The sequence below is a fragment of the Parus major genome, chromosome 1A, assembly GCF_001522545.3.
Source record: "Parus major isolate Abel chromosome 1A, Parus_major1.1, whole genome shotgun sequence".
NCBI classification, from domain to species: Eukaryota; Metazoa; Chordata; class Aves; order Passeriformes; family Paridae; genus Parus; species Parus major.
This window is the reverse complement of record NC_031773.1, coordinates 65,242,956-65,261,786: the sequence shown is the minus strand read 5'-3', so window position 1 is coordinate 65,261,786 and position 18,831 is coordinate 65,242,956. Positions and strand designations below refer to the sequence as shown.

At 38.5% G+C, this 18,831-nt stretch overlaps 1 long non-coding RNA gene across 4 annotated transcripts in view; it reads left to right on the top strand.

The window, feature by feature from the left end:
• Window positions 1-18,831, top strand: part of LOC107205021 — a 102,363-nt gene that overhangs the window by 77,279 nt on the left and 6,253 nt on the right. For 3 of the 4 annotated variants that reach the window (XR_004497588.1, XR_004497587.1, XR_001521815.3), the window contains exons 3-8: window positions 1-164; window positions 416-679; window positions 859-999; window positions 13,842-14,081; window positions 15,004-15,062; window positions 16,181-16,263. This is a non-coding gene — a long non-coding RNA (uncharacterized LOC107205021). The remainder of the gene's footprint in view (window positions 165-415; window positions 680-858; window positions 1,000-13,841; window positions 14,082-15,003; window positions 15,063-16,180; window positions 16,264-18,831) is intronic. The other variant, XR_004497586.1, reaches the window with a different exon arrangement.

Below are 18,831 nucleotides of genomic sequence, written 5' to 3'. Positions count from 1 at the left end.
GACTTCGAGGAGCAGTGAAGCAACCTTTGAAAGCTGGTTCACTTGGACAGCTGGCAATAAAAGGCTGTGTGTCAATAAGCATTATAGACCTGATAAGAGCCTGTGACTTGAACTATATGCAAAAGTGAAATGAACTTGCGTTCCTACTGATCGTGACGTGCAAGGTCAGTGCAAACTACCGAAATATTGGATTGCAAATACGCTCTTGGCAGTAAAAGTCCCAACTCAGTACAGCTTGATCATTATAGGGAAGCACAGAGCTGTGCAATAAAACCAACGCTGTTGGAAATTAACTCCTAAGAAAGGGTTATAAAATCTGAAGGAAGTTTAAAAGTGATATTTTTTTATTAATATTTTTTCATAGTGTTCTCTAATTCTCATTCCTGTGCCTTTTTAATTCTGCATTTCACCTCAGGAGCAGTCACAGCTGAGGAAGGAAGTCCAGCTCAGCCCAAAAGATCAATGAAAGGGATGGAGAGGCAATTCCCTTTTCTTTTGTGTCTGTTGGTGTCTTTTTTCAATACAAGTGATGAATGTGAAAGCAATAAAGACTGAGACGATAAAAAGCTGGGATTTGAGAGAAAGAGATACTTCCCATTAGGACATTAAACCCTTAAACCCATGAATGCACTGTCTGTGAAACTGCTGGAAGCAAAGAGAAGCAAAGAATGGAGTAGAAGTAAGTTTAAAAAATCTCCTTTTTTTTTCTTTTTTCTTTTTTTTGTAAAGCTGCAGGATGATGAAAGCAGGACAGTGGACTTAAAATTGGGAAAAGAAAATAAAAGCAAGCCAGGGGTTACATCCTGTCCATAAACTTCATGTGTTCTTATAGCCATTTTCATATGCTTTTAACTCCAGGAAAACAATGGTCCAAAGGACTGAAGACTTTTCCACATTAGTGGAAACTTCACTGCAGTCAAAAGAACTTCGGAATGAATTCTTCCTGAATGACTAATCATAGTTGTTCATTTCATTAGACTCCAAGAGGAAGCAAAAATGGTGAGTCTGTTCTCTCATCTACAAAGGATGGTGGCCTTATCATGCTTCAGCGGACAACCTAAAACCATAAAAAACTGATTTATGCTCTCAGTTATCTGAATGAAAGGCACTGGCATTGCCGCTGTTCCTCTAGTTCCTGGATGCTTGCTGCTTTCCTACTGGCTGCCAAAAATGGAAAACTTGATTAGTAGTGACTGTCCAGACAGCTGAAGAAATTACAGCTAAAGAAAGAGAGTGACAGGTCTAGCCAGGCTGGGGACACATAGCAGCAGAGCTCCATCGATTCAGGAGTCTAATGGCCCAGGGTGGAATTTTTTTTCTTTTTTTACCCCACAATGTTATGTGTTAAAAGCACACAAAAAAAAGGAAATAAAGCAGAGGAAAGCCAAATAAACTTCATTCCCAGCCCTCTTTAGACACAGCTGCAGTGGTCCTTGTGCACTGTTAACTGGTTTGCACGTGAATGCAGGCATTTACTGTTTGCTCTTGAGAATTTGAATGTTGAATTTGAATTGAGAATTTGAGTTGACTTTGCTGAGAGATGGATTCCCAGCTCCAGGAAGGCAGCTTGATGTTCTCCCAGCCCAAAGGTTAATGCTCTAATCCATCCCCTGGAGCTAAAAACAAGGTGGTGCTAAACCTTTCCCACTCCTTACAGAACATAATTGTTGTCAGGATATTTGGAAATGAATAAAGGTTACAGATAAAAGCTTCCATTCATACATCTTCCCTATTGGCTTAGTTGCTGACATTGTTCTGATTTCAAGATCACAAAGATTCTGTAAAATCATCTTGTTTGTCATGACACTACTGCTATTCACAGCTTGGGGAACACCATCCTCCTCCTCCTCCTCCTCCTCCTCTTGGGAATGGTTATAGCAATTACTGAACTTGAATTCACTGTTAATCCTTCATCAAGATCCATCCAGGGCGCTAAAAGGGCCTTGGCTACCAACAAAGGGCAAACATTGCATGAATATGTGAATACACAAATGTTCCCCTTGGGTTCCCTATGTCTGTTACTTTGATTGAAAACCAGATTTATGAGGTCAGCTGAAAGAAATTGCTTTCTTCTCATGTCATCACACTGTTTTTCTGAGCACCTCTGGACTAGATCTTTATATAAGAGCTTTTCTTTCTTGCTCATCTATTCAGGTTTGCTGTCTGTTATGCCACAGCATAAAGGATACCAAGAAAGGTCTTGATTCACTTAACTGAATCAAAATCAAGTGTGGTTTGGCCACGTTCATTTTAGGTCTCCATTATCATAATGTGCCTGGCCTTTTTACTTAGCTCAATTGCTCTGTGGTTTGAGTGGTGAGGAAAGAGTGCTGATGTGTTTGTACCGTCCAACTTTTCAACACCGTCCTCGGCATTCCTCATAAGAGAGCACACTTGGAAAGAAAAATCCCTCTTTGCCACGTGGATAGATTTTAGGCAAATTTTTCCAAGAGCAGGCACCTTAACAGAGCAGGAGCCGAAGTTTTTTTGTCTTCTTGAAGAATTCATTGCAGCTTCAAAGTATAGTTTTATCCAATATTTAACGTAAACCTTCACAGCTGTTAGTTGTTTATGCAAGAAGATAGAACTGTGTAGTTTAAGTCAAAATGTGCAAAGCTGAGCCAAAATATGTCCATAATTTGCATCTCTAAAGCTTGTCTCAAAGCTATCTTCAAGCAAAAGCCATAAAGTTCAATCTTATATTCTTTATTGATTATATAGCTGATGGATTTTCCAACCTGATAATTACTGAATTCAATGTGCTTACCAAGTTCCTATGGCCCACTTCATCCACAGGGTAACATTAGCAGATTTTTAATTAGCTGGACTGAACTTTTAAAGACATTTTTCTGTGGGATAAAACTAGTGAGCTAACCCTACTAGTCAGACAGTTAAGTCACCTGTGTGTATGGGATTTAAAATCCACCTTTGAGCCCAAACTCCAGTGTCTGGGAAGGAAAGGGGAATCCACAGTAAGGCTGCAAAAGAATATTAAAGCTCATGAGTTCTCAGGCCTGACCTGCTCACTGAGAAGGCAGTAGCAGGAGACATTAATTAATCTACCAGGTAGTTTAATTAGTAGCTCAGCAGTCCCCAAATTCTACAGCTTTGTGTATCAAACCCAAAAATCACCGTTTGGCAAAAGACAAGCTAAAACTTTTGTTGTGCTTCTCCCCTGCACCCATCCTGCCTTTTGATAGAATTATTAGAAGATGGAGGGTAATTCTAAACACAGAAAGAGGGTTAAGGTTTTGGAAAACAGATTGAGTTCTAGACAAAGAAAAATCAGAGCTTAATTTCTCTTGGATTTTAATAGGAGGCCTTGCTAGTTAGGGAACACACTGACAAAGAAACAGTCATGATTCTCTGCATAAAATTGCCTTTTTGGCATAATTCACCACTGGTTTTTTAAAGATGTGTTTTAAATACTCTGAGGTTTAGTCAAAATAATGGAAAACTTGAATATATGTGTCCTTATTGGTCCAAGAACAAAAAATTTCAATCTAAGGCAGTACAGATAACATGATATCTTTTATTGAAACAAGAATATTAATCTAATCTTTATATAGTAATACATCCAGAAGCGGAACTTCTGGGCCCTTCAGCTTGAACTTTATAAAATATTCGTGTTCCAATAAGAAGTATCACATTATCTACCTTGTCTACATAAATGCATGTTTTAAATGATGGATTAGTGGCTATTTTGGGTGCATTTTTACTGTGTTATTATCTTGAGTCTCATTTAACTTACGCAACTGTTTTCAAAGTTATAAACCTGTACTCTTTATATGCCAAACTCAATCATGATCTCTTTTTTTTCTCTATGCTTTAGTCACACTTTCAAAATAAGTATAGTTTACACAGTCCCAGAGTGTTGTATTGATGTATTCTTGATTTATTTTTATTATATTTTACTTTATTTTTGTCAGCAAGAGAAAATACTTTCAAGAAAAGAGGTGATTTTAATGAATTTTATGCAGAAAGACCAGGTAAAAATAACTAAGAGCCTTCATAAAATGATTATTTCTGATAGTGTGATGTCTGTGGAGACACTACAATCATTTCAGTGTAGTGGAAAGATTGTGTTAGCAATCACTGCCGCTACCAAACACTGCATGATGGATAGCACTTGAGGGTCCCAATTCTTTAATTGCAATCTTTTGATTGTTTGCAAAAGCTGAATCTGGATATGCCAATAAATCCAGTAAATCCAGCCCATGTAACTTACTGTGATTTTACTTGGTCTACAGGCCTGGTCCACATCAAATAGCAGCTCAGGGCCTGAGAAAAGCAGAGACATAGGAGTAAAACAGGAATAACTGTGGCAGAAGGGAATCCTTGCCTAATACCCTGATCAGGTAGTATTTACATGGCAGAATTCCCAGGGATCTGGCCTTGAAGGGCACTTAGATGTTCAAATACAGTTCCAGACCCTTTATCCCCACTGAAGTAAGAGTATTTGAGATATGTTAGATGTGCAGGTCAACACTTAATTTTGCCATTTGACAAGGGAATGAAAACTTAAATAGAGAACTTTTTCACCTGCACCAGCTTGGGTTCAGACAGAGCTTGAACAAAGGATGCAAACCAGTCCCTGTTGCACTAACAAGTAAATCCTAAGCAGGACTACCATGGTCGTTTTTCCCAAGGTTTCACCAGGGGAGCATTTTGGAATTGCTGCCAGGCCTCCCTTGAAGCTCCAAGAGATGGGGGCTGCCAAGAGATGTGCTGCAGCAGAGCATCTCCCCTGCCAAGCTTGACCACTTTGTGGGCTGTGGCAGCTGGCTCTGGGCCTGCTGGGAAAATGAAGCTTGCAATGAGCTTTCGTCACTTCATGACCACAAAAGACATAAAAACCCTGCAAAAGGAATGGCAGAAGGCTGCAAAATACACTGGGGCCTTTTTAAAGTGCTTTGTTTTTCCACCAGGAGTTTTCAGAGTGCTTCAGAAACCTGACATCTCCTCTGGAGGATAACTGATAGGTGTTAAGAGCTGGTTCCCTGATAAAGTAATAAAAAATTGCAGTGTCTGGGTATATACTGTGTTGACTAGGCTACTGATAGGTGCTTAGACAAAGACAATATACAGATAGATTTCCTTCCTTTCCCCACTTTTTCCTAAATTTCAGTTAAAGTAGTAGTCCATTCTCTCTCCAAGAGCCTTGTACATCTGGAGAGCTCAGCACAGTGAACTCCTTTGTTTTTTGATAATGTACAAAGTATTTAATTTTTTAAAAAAAAAAAGTTTAAAAATGTTTAAAAGGTTCTAAAAATGTCTGAATAGCAAGAGATGTGTATATCTATAGCAGTACTTTCTGGTAAATTCTGAAGTGGAAATTCATCTTTGACACCTTCAGGAGATGCTTTGACTTTGTGATATATCACAGAGTAAGCTCTGTAGATTATCTGCACATAGCCAGTGCTAGGAAGCAAAAAACAACTGAAACTATCAGGAGTACAGGAATCCAGCAGCAAAGATGACACTACAGGAAAGAAAAAGATTTAGGAACAATCCTAAATTTGCCATATATGCCACAGATCTGTTAAGCACTGTGTGAGAGCTTGAACTGGAGCTTGGAAAAATCCAAAATGAATCAGAGAGCAATGGCATGAGGGGGATGTCAGCGATCAGCTACAGCATTCCTGTTCAGATGTCAAATTCTCCTGGTAGAGGAGTGGGAGCTTAACAGCTGAGCAAGAAGCCAAGCCTGGGAGGTGTAAGGAAAAACAGAATCTGCCACAGAATTGCCACTTTTGTGGTTTTCATCCAAACTGCTCACTTTTGGCTTTCAGTGAGAAACCTTCTGGGGCCCCCTACATCTGTGGGAAGTGAGCAGACCCTGCATCTGGACTCCTGGTTGGCAGCCTGAATGTGCACATCATTTGTGACACTGGGGAAGGGAGTCTGTAGAAAAAACTACTTCCACCTACATTTATTTTGTCTCCTTTCAGTTATCCATTCCTAGATCAATTCTCTCAAACCTGGTGACAAAACTGTAAGGTGCTGGTCAGTTTTTGTAAGGCTGCCTGAATGACTCACTTCATTTCTCAGATTTCTGATAAAACAGTGGGGAGAATAAAAAAAAATAAAAATGTCTAGTAGGATTGTAAGGTTTTAGCAAGCCTGAACTGTCATTTTGTAGGCACAATTCCTTCTGGCCAAGGTGGGTCTGTGAAACACGAGGCTGAACTCCTGCTGAAGTGTCTTGGGTTGGATTAGAGGGATTTGATTTGATGAGCAAAGTCCTGCCTGTGGACATGAATGAAAAACCTGGCCCCAAGCTCCCCTATCCCTGACTGCACAAGTTCTTTCCTGTGAAGGGAGGGCACTAACATGTCAGTGTGCTGGAAAGCAAAACAAAGGGAAAAAGGCTGCTCTATATTCTTCCAGTGAGTGTGCAAAATTTAGTAGTTATAAAGGATAAATAAATGGAGGTCATCAATCAGAGTTTGTAGATTGGTGATATAATGAATTATCCTAACAAGGGTGCCAAAGCAGTAAATATATCAGTCACAGTGCTTGGAAATCCTGTCAGAGAGTTGGGTAAGGGGATTGGAGATATGATACAAAGTAATGAAGAGTGTGGAAGTGGTCCAACCTAGAATTGTTCAACAGACATGTGGAGGCAGCACCTGTGAACAAGGTTTTATGGTGAACTCGATGATCTTGGAGGTCTTTTCCAACCCAAACATTCCTTATGATTCTCTGATTCTATGATCCAGGTCAGTGGTTCACATCCAGCCCAGTTCTTCTGGAGCTGGACTTTTAATTTTCTCATGGGGGTTCAGTATCTTTGTGAAAGAGGTTTGGTAATCTTCTTTTGTTGTAAATATGTCCAGATATCAAGAATTCTGCAAAAAGCAGCATTTCCTACAAAGAAGGCAATGAGGAAATAGGCGAATTAAAGTTATTAATTAAAACCTCTGCAAGAACAGCATTGAAAAGAATTCAGACACTGGTCTCTTAAACAGATCCTACTTGGCCATAATTGTAATACAGTGCTGATCTAGGACAGGAAAAGTCTGTCCCTGGGTATTGTTCATTTCTTAAAAATGAACAAATAAATCATCTTTAACAATGACACAATTTAAACTGGCACCATTCTCAGGCATAGGAATCAATTTAGTAAATCTGGGGGAAAAATTTAAGTTTGGCACTTGGTAAATACAAATGCAAAGAAATTATAAAGGGGACATCCTCCCAGCTGGATTTTTCCAAACTTGCACCAGTTTTTGTTGCTTTGTTTATTGAACATTTCAATACATTTTCATTTTGTCTTCATAAATCCATTATATGCATTGAAGACAATTAGGAACAGCATGGTTTTGGCAGAGGTTAGGTTCAGAATTGGGAAACATTGTTCATTTTTTTTGTCTGCATCATGTCATAATATACCAGAGTACTTTGTTACCCTTTTGGAGCAATGTTTGTCATGTGAAGAGGCACTAGTTTAAATTCTGGGGGGACAGGTCATTGCTTCAGCAGGGGATGATTGAGATCTCAGCTTCACAATTCCACACTCAAATGTTTTTCACACTTTAGAGTTTCCTACATCAGTGTGTGTTTTGACAGATATGTTCTCCTTTTCTCCACAACAGTCAGCCAAAAGAACACTCTAATAACTCAGACTGGAAGAGGAATGATGAAAATTGATGGTCCAGATATAGATGAGGAGAGACAATGAATTTTCTTTCCCACCACAACCAAGAAAGAGAAGATTGGCTCTTACTTTGATTCAGATCCTCTCAATTCAGCAAGTCACATTTAAGGAAAACTTCAGGAAAAACACTCGCTGGGCAGAAATTTAGTGTTAGTTTTGTGCACACATTGCATCAGATTCAACACCAAGGCTTTGTCTCTGGCCAGAAGGTGTAGCTCAGATGTGATCTACAGCTGACCAGCAGGAGCAGGACCAGAACATCTCCTGGGCAGGCGTGGAAGAAGAACCCAAGTGAAGATGTGTCCTGGGCTGAGGCAGTGTGAAGGAGGGAACTGGATGTGTTCAGCTGGAAGGAATGATGAAAAGCCTGTCTTGCCCATCTAGAGGGTCATTTGGGGCCATTTTTCCTGGGCATTTTGAAAGAAAAGACCATGGTTGGGAGATTTTAAAATCTACTTTGAGGGTGTGTTTAAAAAGAAGGTTGTTTTTGGAACCAAAGCTAAACTTTAGGAATCCAGAATTAGAGGAATAAAGGTGGAGTGCAGGGAGAGAAGTTAGAGAAATGTTCAGCCCTTGTCCTATGGTCAGGCTGACTTGTCAACACCTTGTTTTCACCACAATTACTAGTAATTTGAGTCATTTATACAACTAGTTCTTGATATGTGCATTCTTTGGAAGAGAAAAGCATTTCTGGAGGTTCAGCTATTTGGTTAACTGCTATTAGCTAATAATTTTTTCCTATGTATGGCCTGATTCTTTTTTTTTTTTTTTTTTCTGTATTAGTTACAAATCTTTCCTTAAAATTTAAGTACAAAACCCCAATAGAGGTCATTGCACTGTCTCATTAACTCTTACAGCACCAAACCCCCCAATGAAATGGAGGCAGTAAAGAAAGGGAACAGCATAATAATTTTGATCTGTGTTTCTTCTCTCTATGACTGACCAGGAGGACCACAAGAAAATCCTTCAACCTTTCTTGCTGCAATGACAATTTTAATACTTGTACTGAGTTTCATTTGGCTTAATAAATTCCTATAGAGTGCTGTGATCAGTTTATTTAAACACAAGGCATGAGTGCAGCAAGGCCTTCTCTTGATGCTGTATTTTCCAGTGCTGAAGATGAATGCTGATAGAACAAAAAAAAAAAAAAAGAGGGATACAGGAGAAACCTGAAAAAATGTTTTGCACATTCCCTGTATGCTTTATCTTCCTTATCTTCCCCCAAGGAAAGAAAAGTAAAGCATAATGGCAAAAAGTAGGATATGCAGCCAATTTTTTTACAGAGGAAAAAAGCAAAACTCCTTACTGAAAAGTAGGACAATTCTAGCAAAAGTAGGGCAGCTTAGTGCACGTTAAGTACCTTTGGATTATGTGCATTGTACCACGCTTACTTTGCACACACAATTAGTTCAAAGCAGGACTCCCCACATGAGTTCACTGAGGAAGATTTATCTCACCAGATAAAGCCACAGCACCACATCAAACGGGGTCAGAACACACCCGTCAAGAAAATAATCTGGAGAACAGCTATAACTGGCTGAGCTCATGTGAAAAATGAAAATGTCACTGGCACTTAGGCTGGAGATCAAATCAGAGGGGAAAAACAGAGGAGATCAGTGATGCTGAAGCAGGTTACAAAGATTAAAGTTCTAGATGTGAGCAGCTAAATTTGTGCTTAGAGTAACTGCACAACCTGTGAAGCTTTTGTGCCTTTAAGGATGTAATCATTTCAATGCTGGCAAAGGGTGCAAAAAACAGTGCAGTGGAGAATTTTTTAATGGTTTATTTTCATTAAGGGCTAATGGATAAATTAATTTGGGGGTTTGGGTGGCACTTTGACAACAATGCTTCCAGGAGCCCTTGTCCAGAAGCAATGGATCTGCAAGGATATCATGTGTGGACTGATTATTTACATTCCATAAGGCAGGGTGTGGCAGCTGTTGGGTTGTGTCCTCCCAAAGGCTGTAAATACAACAGTCCAGGTTAAACATTCCTGGCTAGACCTAGAAATGAGCCCTGCTCCAGAGGACAGCCTAGAGCTTTGAGTTAGGCTTCTCAGCTCCTTGCACTGCTCATGGAGAGTTAGCAGGACATCCTGAGGCTCAAAGCAGAGATAGAAACCCAGCATGATCTGAAGGCTGCTCTTCTGACACAGCTTCTCAAATGTTTTATCCTGCTCCATTTGAAAATTAGCGTACACAGACATATCTGTGATTTTATTTTTTAGGAGCTACGCTGAAATATGATCTGACAGTGCAAAAGGTGCATGGGAGAGTGAAGGTGAGGGCATATCAAGATGCAGAAACTTAGTATAACTGCAGTGCACTACTCCTTTCCTTCAAAATGAGTAAGTGTATTTGCAAGCAGGGCCTGCTTGGCCTGTCTGTCTGAACCAGCAAACTTCCAATTTTGTTTGTGTACAGTCAAAATGATGCTTCTATTATTAAGAAGGAAGGGGCAGTGCTCCTTTACAAGGTTATCTAGAGATATAATTTTAAGGGTGAAATCTCACTCCATCTGTATCAGAAACAAATATCAGCACCCAAGGCACAGAAGCCATTTTTCCCCCCTGGTTTTAAATTTGAAAGGCTTCATAAAAGGAGTTAATGAAGGCAGTGGCTGTGAAGAGATGTCTCAGAGCATGGAGGTGGAAGTCAGTAAGATCTGAAAACATAATTTACATTTGAGAAGTGATGCAGCCAGAAATTAGGTTTCCCTTAGAGTCTCTAAGAGATTGAAAAGAAGTGTGGGTGTTTTATCTCAAATAAATCTGTGTCTGACCCACAAAGTGTCTAGTTGGGATTTAAGTTAAATAGGCAGAGCTTCAAACATCAGAACTCCCATGCTTCTGAGCTATGGAAGGATTTGATTTGGGGAGTGCCAATGTGCAGCTGAATAACAAAAATTGTAAACTTTAATATCCCTTCAAGACATGAAGACTGGCCCCAGGCTCTCCATGGGCAGAGAGACATGAATAAGATGGCTCAAGGACTGGAAATACCCATCTATAGTTATCTGTAGTGACAGTGAAATAGGAAATGACACCTCCTGACAATCTCCTGTGCACTGAGTGGAAACATATTTACCCAAGATGTAGGAAAATGGGGAGACCACATATGAAGTACTGAAACTTCAGAGAGAAGCTAAATCAGATTCATGATTTTCAGTTACTGTGTTCAAAGTACACCCAACTAATGAGACAAAAGATGAGACAAAAGAGAACTGAAGTTTGCATTAAGGACAGCACATGGGCAAAGTACATCTAATAGCTCAACTGGAGGGATGATCAAGTGCCCTTAGCAGGATAAAAATGTGCTCAGGGGGTAGGCTGATGGCCAAAAGCATTAGTTTGGAGCTTCATGTTCTGCCCCACTGCAAACAAAGAGCCAGTTCTTGTCTGCTGATTCTCTGTGTTGAAGGTAGAAAACCAGGAGAAAAAGCTGTGTGTATTTTGACAACAATATGGTAACTTTCATATTGCCCCTTCCATACCAAGAATCTCTGAAAGCTGTGAATTTTGACTAGTGTCTCAGGCCAGAGAGACTCCTCTCTACGTGTTTGTAGCTCCTAGGGTTTACAGGGGAATACATGACACCTCTCCACTGGCTTAAATTAAACTGGGAAGAAGCATTTTATGTCTTTCATTTTGTTTTCTTTCATTTATGTCAGAGTTCTTAATTTTTCAAACCTTAATATTGCATTATTTTATACAGATGCAATGATAAGCTTAGAGAGATGCTTCTTTGAAAACAGGCACAATGCTTTGTAATATGGAAATGAATGGTCCTCTAGAACTCCTGGATGAATAAATCAAAAATTTTACCTTGAGAAAACAATTGAGAGAGGTTAAGAAAGTGATTTTTTTGTTTGTTTGTGTTAATTTGTTTCGTTTTTTTGTTATGTAAACTGTCTTCTAAAAAGGCAAGTTAGAAATTAGCACAGACTTCAAAGGATACGTGGGAGCATTGGAATCTCTCCAGAAAAGAGGAAAATATTGTCATCTGCCAGGACCAATCTTCTTCAAATGTTTGAGAAAATGTGATCAAGATTAATTCTTTATTCTTTTTCCTACCATCCTTGCCTGTTTATCTGACAGGAAGGATGCAAGGACATTATTCCATACAAGGTAGAAGACTTTTTGGTCCAAATATTTAAAGTCACAAAAGAAGCCAATTTTAGCTTAAATGTAACGCATCTTTCTTCTGGTCCAAATACTGTGACTTCTGAGATGCTGGAGCAGCTTTATGAGGATAAGGATTCCAGCAACTCCAGACACATATTTGTGATCCTCAAAGTGCTGTGATGACACTGAAAATACTTCCCCACAACTGAGTTGTGACAGAAAAAATTGCTGGAACTTCTTATGTAAATGTATTTTATTTTTATTTTTTTTTACTTCAGTTCTTCCTTAAAAAAGGTTTTGATTCTGCAGCTTCTCATAAGAATATAACTAAAATTGAAAAAATGGTTGTGTTATATAATGACTATCAGCATCCTTCTGCAAGTGAAAAATTATCTTTATTCTATTTTGGTTTTTTTTCTTTTTTTTAATTAAGTTGTTCTAACCCTTATCCTGCTACTTTAAAATTGATTTCTATTCATGGTACCTCACTTGTGCAATAAATAACTTCCACTTGTGACTTTGCAAGCATGAATGCATTCATTATGTCTTGATTAGATACTAGAAAGTGCAGCCACAACTATTTAGTAAGGTGGAATAAAAAACTCCATTTCTATATCTGTGCAACTTCATCAGGGCTAAGAAGTTTTACAAATGCATTGAAATCATCTCTGATTTGAGTCAAGGTTACATAAATTAAAGCTTATTTAAAAAGAAGGAGTGTTCTTTCTGGCCAGCCCAAATCTCCCAGTCAACAAAGATACAAACAATCCTCCATACAGTATTTCTTCTGCTGAGCATGATAGAAATTATTACTAATCATATTCCCCTCTGAGTGATTCTTGCCTAACTGAATTTACTGCAGTGAGCAGAGATTCAGTTTTAAGGGAAGTTAATGGTGTGAGGAAATTAAAGAACCATGGACCACAGCTCTGGTGAAGATCTGGGTTACAGTTATTAAAATAGTCAGAGCAGTAGGTAGGCTTCTGAAAGCTGAAGCGTCAATATCTGTCAGTATGTGTAAATAAATAAATACTTTAGACTAGACACCTCAGACTTGAAATCAGACATCCCATGACTTTGTTCTGACCTTTGTATGTTGAGGATTTTCAGGGAAAAGAAGGTAGTTTGTAATGCATTTGCTGAATAAGGAACTTAAAACTATGATTTCAGCAATCCCAGTATCTGTTTAGACCCTTTTAACTACAGTTAATCCATGTTTTCACTAATTGTGGTGACCATGACTGGAGCTTTTTCTCCTGAGAAGTTACTGAGTCACTTAAGGGGTACAGCCATTTCTCTGTAACCTCTTTTGGATAGAAAATGGAAATATATTTCTCAGCAAGTGCTTCCCATTCTTTCATGAATGTCCACTAACCTTGTAGTTCTCTTCTTCCATGATTTTGGTCTTTATGGGATTCCTTTCTTCAATACATAGGAGAGGTTTGCATATTCCCATCCCTGGAAGTGTTGAAGGCCAGGTTGGATGGGGTTCTGAGCAACCTGGTCTGGTGGAAGGCGTCCCTGGCCACAGCAGGGGACTGGAACTGGATGAACTTTAAGGTCCCTTTCAACCCAGACCATTCTAGGATTATGATATGTCTAAGAATACAATCCACTGGCAAACATGAAAATTTCAAACAGGTGCAAGGATGCTTTGCTCTTTCTCAGCATAAGGCAGAAGTTCCTAGCACAGTGAGGAAGGCTCATTATACAGAATAAAAGTGGGATCTGTTGACAGGAACTACAGTTTGAGTGCTATCAGACATACCTTTATTCCCTTTTCCTCCCAGTCTCTTTGCTTTCACATGACTGCTGTTCAGGATTTCACTTTCAAATAAATATTTGGCTCTTATATCCAAAAAGACAAACAAATACACAGAGAAGAATTTGCCTGAGTAAGCGAACGCTCCTATTCAAAATTCTGCGGCTAGATGAACGGATAAGTGACAACAGTGATGAATAAATAGTGCCTGGGCCTGCCAAAACCCAGCATTAGAAAGTATAAACAAAGCAGTACAGAAAACAGATGGATTCATTTTAAGTTTTACCCTTTTTCAGTCAAGAGATGCTAATGAGGCAACTTCACTTTGCACTGTGACGCTGGCAGAGCGTGGGCCAGCACCAGCGAGGGGATTGACCAGAGCAGGGTCTGGGTGCCAGCACACAGCTACCTTCCCCAGGGCCAAGTCATCATTACCAAAACTATGAAATCCCAGAGTGGATCTTCCTGCTGAATAATGAAACAATGACTGAAGAGAACTGCAAGCACCATCACAGAGATGTCACTCCAGCAATTAGGTATTTGCGGGTGTTTGCGCTGGATTCATCACAGAGAGGAGAAACGCCGGGATTTGCTTGCTGGGGTTTGGTGGGGAGAGGAGGAGGGCTGGTGCTGAGAGGAACTGAAATGTGGTGAGGTTTTGTAACTGCTCCATCAGATCAGCCCCGTTGCCTGTTTCCTTTGAAGGTGGCCAAAGCTCGGTGGGTATCGGAGGCAGGTGCAGTCTGTTCGGCACTGGCACCAGTGCCATATGGCAACTTCTCCCTGAGGAAATCAGCCTTTTGTCTGCTCCTCCTGGAAACCAAGAAACAAAGGCTGCTATGAAAAATACAGCTTATGGGGGTTTCAGTTTCAAATTGGTTAAAACAAATTTTAAATATAACAAAGCTATGCTTGAAATAAAACTCCGAATTTGAAAATTACGTATATTTGGCAAGCTCTGGTGCAAGTACCCAAAATATAATATGTCTGGACAAAAAGCCAAGAAAAAACATGTCTTTGTCTGCAGATGTGGATTTGGATACTTGTTTCTAGAAGGAAATTATAAGAGAAATAACATCTCCCAATGACAATTGCTTATTCTTAGAGTTCTCAGAGGAAATTTCTAGCAGCAGATCTCAACTTTCCTGTGGTTTCATCCCCAGCAGGGCCTGATGCTGCCTGCTACTCTTCTGCAGATTCTGCCCCCTGTGCTGCTCCTCTATCTCTATCTCCTTCCTTGTGTCTTTGACACTCTTCCTTTGCCTCTCTTCCTTTTAGAATGAGAGTTGTTCCCCAATTTTGCCCCACAGCTTGCATCACTGGTGGCTCAAACATATATATTTCTATTTAAAAAACCCCATTATATAGCAGTGATATATCCAATCTGTGCTGCTAACAGCCGAAATGACTTTTGCTAGAACCATCTAAAGTCACTTTTCACACATATTTTCCTTCCAGGCATTGTGAAAACTGCTCTGGTCTTTGATCCTGTTCTGGGAAACTCACATGTGACCCAGGTAAATTTATTATGGCCTTCACAGCCATAATCCACATCACTGGTGGGATCTGTGTTGGGACACCTGTGAGCTGGAATGTGTCTCACTGGTTGGAAAAAAATTATTTTATAGCTACATGAAAGGTAAAGGGAATATATAGCTGTAAGATTATTTTAAAGAGAAGCCAAGAAAACCACGGCTGTGACTTCTCAGCAAGCAGAGAATTTAATTCATTAAACAAATGTGTTTGAAAACAAAAACCATGATGCTCCCTGCGCTCTCATTCATTTTTCATGTAATAGAACTCACCTTCTGTCCATTCAGTTATCCAAGGGCTTTCATAAAGTAAGGTATTCATATGTATAGACACACTCATACATATTTGAGGTATAATTTCCCTACAGTAACATTGTATTCCTACATGAAGCTAAATGAAGAATTGACCCTAATTCTTTGACTGCACAAGAGCAAGAGGCCTAATGGCTCTTCTGTGCTTAGATATATTTGATGAAAGGAGTTTAATAACATAACAATGTTGCTGCCTTCCGCTGTAGGTTATCTCTGGTTGATTGGAACAAATTCCCAAAAGAGTTCTGGTATTCAAGTCCATTTCCTAATCAAATAGGTTCATTACTTATGTAATTTTCCTTGTCCTGTGGGGAAAGGACATGTATATTATTGTGTATTCCATGCAGATTTTGAAATCAAAATCATATCATAGTCCCATTTCCCATCCTCCTCCTCCTCCCTTGGTTCCCTTTTATCCAGTCACTTGGAGGATGCCATCATGCTTGTGCTTTCTTACCAAGGAAGTTGTGTTGTTAAATATATCAGCTTTTTTTTGGCAAGCAGTGGAGGCTTTAGGAGATTGCAGAAGAACCATGTACCATGTTCACCATCCCAGCTGCTGGGTTTCCTTGATTGCTGTTATAATTTTGTTGCACTAATCAGCCACAAAATTATAACAGTCATGTAAGGCAAGCAATTACTAGGTGTCCTGGGATAATCCAGCCACAGGGACTATTCCTAATTTAAAGAAGCTGTAACTGCCAGTGTATATGTATGTATTTTTCTTAAACATTTCTAACTATAGTGATCAAGTGAAATAATAAATTGTATTCCCCCTTGTTCTCCTGCAGGGACTGTGCCTAATGCTGGAATTACTGACATCTGTACATCATTTCAGTGGCAAATTACAGCTGGGACATGCTAACCCCAAAGTGTGAGTAAGAGCTGCTCCTAAATGATTGAAAACTTCTTGGCAATTTATTGTTGAATTATAATAATTAGCTTAGTCTTCATTCTCTTTTGATAGTTGTGCAAAATTTGTGCTATTTTCTTAGCACCAGAATTGATTGTTTAATCAGCAAGAAGAATGGTCTTTCTGGTGCAGATTAGATTTCAACTAAGCCTCATTTTGTGTTAATTGTCTCATTGACAACTTCCTCTCCTTCTCTCCTTCCCCCATATAAGCAGAGGAATAATGGAAACCTGGAATTAATATTTCCATGGAGATGATGTAATTTCCTGAGTTGCTCCAAAATAACCTGAATTTCAAAACTCTTTTAGCTACTAATATGAGGGAAACTATAATAAATAATACAAATATATTAATGGCTAAAACATGTTATCTCATTATAGATAGCTTGTGCCCAGTTCTCTAATAATGTATTCTGTGTTTGCCTACAAGAAATACAACGTTGAAACTCAAATTCTGTGCTGTTTATCTCTGTTGCCAGTGATTAAGATTAGAGTAACTGTTTATACATTTGTTAAAAGCTATTCTCCTTGAAAACAATGAATATAATAATGAATAACGAGTTTTTCATTCATGGGATGGTGGACAAATTGTAAAGAGGTTAGAAATAAAATTTATTTTTCAAAATGAATGGGTTCCAGCCCTTGTATCCATGTTATGACTATCCAAGGAAAAGTAAAATTAAAGCTTTTTTAGACAAGGGCTGAAAATTTAAATAGCAGTCTAAGATTCACATGCTGCAGGGAATTTGGCTTTTGACTGCCACACTTTGTATTGTTCAGCTGGTGTAATAATAATAATTATGAGATAGCTTTGTTCACCATGGAAAACACATTTTAATAATTCTGTGCTGCTTACCAGGAGTAAGATTAAATAAATGGTCCATGGGGCAGATGAATGAGACTTTTACTGGCTTCATTAAGAGTATCAAATGCTTAACTGAGAAACCATCATGAAATTCAGAAAAACTTTTTGAAGTAACCATTCTCTTTGGAGATGCCTGAATTCTGGAAGCTGGGAAAGCTTCTGAAACTTCTCAACAAATGATATTTTGTAAGTGTGAAGTAGAATTTGAGGTACAACAGGCAGAAGAAACAGAAATGAGAAGCTGCTTTTAGGAGATGATCCTTGTTGTATCTTTTATCTATAAAAGATATATAATTCTATATGTGCAAGCACAGTGCTTAGGGACATGGTTGAGTGGTGGACTTGGTGGTTTAAGGTTTATGGTTGGGTTTGATGATCTTAAGGGACTTTTCCAATTTAAAAGATTCTGGGTCTCTAAAATATAATTCTCTAAAATATCTAAAATAAGATGAAATTTAGATATATTTCCAAAATTCTGGGAGTTTATACAGACAATAGTGGGCTCTATCTCCAGTGGTTTGAGATTATATTATATGCAGGTCAAAAGCATTGTTTCTTATTATTATTATTAAGAATATTATTATAATATTATAAATATTATAATATAAATAATATTTTTATCTTATTCCATTGAGTATTTATGTTCTACTTGACTCACCTTTAACAGTTTTTAAGTGGTTTTCAACAAGTTACATTGTAAGTGTCAGCTTCAAATAGTCTTTGACTCCTAACTGACAAATCTGTACCCTTTCTAGAGTGCAAGAAATAATGTTCTAAAAATGGGAAATATCATTATTATTTCACTAACTATGTAAATTTGGTTCATAGTTCCCCTTTCCCTTTGTTCAGTTTTTTTGCTGAGTTGTTTTAATTCCCCTGTGATTCCAGATATTTTTTGTAAGCTCCTAATTATATGTAACACTTCCGCATATCTGTCAGTTTAAGGACATTAATGATGTTGTCTCTGTCCAGAAAAAACAACTTTACATGTGCTTAATTATCATATCAATTATTTTCTTATTCTGTGCAAGCCTGTCTAGAAGAGAGAAAATTTAAGTTAATTCAGCAGGTCTGAGAACGCTGATGGGGGTCTCAATTTTAGCATAGATTTCTAGCTACATTATAATTGTAATTGTAAAACTGTAGGTATTTTATCTTTCTAAAACACACCACAAATAACCCCAGTACTCTTCTAGCACTGGTAATCATTCTGTGCTCACTTGCTTTTAATTTCAACATTTGTTCACTCACTGGGAATAACCACAAACACCAGAATTGTATACAAGATTTCTGTAATTAAGAGTCCCCTCCCTTTTATATCATAACTTTAAATATTAATGGGAAACCAATTCAGAATCAGCTTCTGGTTGTTTGTAGGAAGATCCCCTAGTGACACATGGAGCTGTTGTGAATGGTGGGCATAGGAGAAGAGTTTAGTTAATAGTCTTTGAAGACTTCCCAGAAATTAAATTTTCATAGTGAGTGTTGAACTTGGATTTTCCCTTATATAAAACATTAAAGGAACCAAAGAAATTAAAATGCATATAGGCTGCATAGGGCCTGATAGATTAGCATGAGAGTTCTGTTCTAGTTTAGAACAACAATCCAGTGTCTTTGTCTTCTTAAAGCAGCAAAAAAATTCTAAATCTATTATTATCCTGAAAT